We start from the raw sequence: 1,816 nt of genomic DNA on the forward strand, positions 1-1,816 counted from the left end.
TGATCAAAATTGTGATAAATATTAAAACCTTGTTGCTTTAAGCCACTCTATCTGGGGATAATTTGTTATATAGGAAAAAATAATAACTGATCTTCTATTCCTTTAGGTCATTCTATGACATTGGAGAAGTCACGTAACCTTAACCTTCTAAATTAATGAAAGGATTGGAATAGAGCATAGCAATGTATCACTTTACGTTGAACACTATAATTACACATGTCCTATGTTATTGTATTTCAGAGAAAACAATTCAATCTTCTCTGAGAATTGTCTTGGTTGATGACCGTTCATTTACTATGCAGTGGCCTTTTGCCATATCTAACTCATTGGTCTTTAATGCTGTTTTTGATATATTGCCCAGTTTATCCATAAACTCACCTCCAAGATGTTATATGAGGCTGGCGTAATGCTAACTCTTTTAAAATACAGTGGAAGCAAATGTTTCTAATTTATGCTGCCTTTTCATTCCCAACATAATTTTGATTTTAATGTTCCATCTCAACCACATCAATATAATTTTGCCACTGGCAACTGAAAACAAAATGTAAATGTTTCACTCTTCCTCTTGGTCAACTAAAGAGAAATGCTCATGGCCCCAGGCCTTGATATGGTTGGAAGGAGTTGTGATTGATTTTGTAGGGGAAGGAGTTTAATATACTAAGTTGCACAGGGTTTGAAAGTCTACAGACCTGGATGCTGCACTCTTCTATGCCACAAGTAACCTACGAGATCTTTGGCTAATGCTTTTGCTCTTTTTCAGCTATAAAATAAAGAGTTTGGGGAGAGCTACTTCCAGGTCTGCCCCACAAAGAATAATGGGATATATTACGTTCTAAGGTAATTCAAAATACGACAGACTATTGGTAATAAAATCTTTATTGTCACTTAGTGCAAAGTCCATGGCCCATAATCATAGGACTAATGTAAGATCTAAGTCTCAACCTGATTCAAAAGGAGAGAGAGGCCAAAAAATGTATGAGTCCTGGCATTACAATGACTTACTACATCTCCTATCGACCCAAAACCAAGATTGTGCATTTCCTATGGAGAAGGTTGGAGGGGCAAAATACAGAGGAAATATTATCAGTAGAAGTAGGAAAATGGCTTTTCACTCCCAAATATTTTTCTTTAAGAGGCCCCTCCCTATATTTTTCCTTGTGAGCCGTGCACATATTGAGTCTGTGTCCTCAAACACTGAGGGAAAAGGATTGAATCAGACAACCATGTCTGTTATAAATGGGCTAGTAGCTAAATTTTTTACATTGCATCGATTGTACATATCTGCTACTATGAGAAAGAAAGAGTGTTGTGGAGTCCTTACTAAATGAGGAAATGTGGGCTAAAGAAGGGTAGTATTGTTAAGTATAAAATGACACAAAACTGAAATACTACTTCAGATTGGAGCAGCTATGAACTCAAACACTAAAGAGGTGAGTTGAAAGCACTTTCCCATTGCTAACAGAGCCATCTTATCATAGAAGACTTCTAAAGTCTCATCCTTTAGTGTTTGGTCCTTAAATTGGATTCAAGAACTGGCTACCTCTAAGTTGTTGTTTTGTATTATAAAGGCCAGAATAGCTCAGTGATATTTCTGAGTTAAAGAAGACCAATCTATTGGAGAAATGAATTGGGAGAGATGATATGAGGCTCTTTCCAAATCGGAGAGATTGTAGCTTTCTTCATTTTCTTGCCCTCCCTCATTTGAGCCAATGCTCATTGATACAATACTAAGTAAGAACTTGACTGTTAGCTGTTACAGTCAAGTCCACTGGAAACTAGGCTGCAAATATTGAAAATATGTGTAAGCACATTCTTC

The sequence above is a fragment of the Tamandua tetradactyla genome, chromosome 2, assembly GCF_023851605.1.
Source record: "Tamandua tetradactyla isolate mTamTet1 chromosome 2, mTamTet1.pri, whole genome shotgun sequence".
Taxonomy (NCBI): Eukaryota; Metazoa; Chordata; class Mammalia; order Pilosa; family Myrmecophagidae; genus Tamandua; species Tamandua tetradactyla.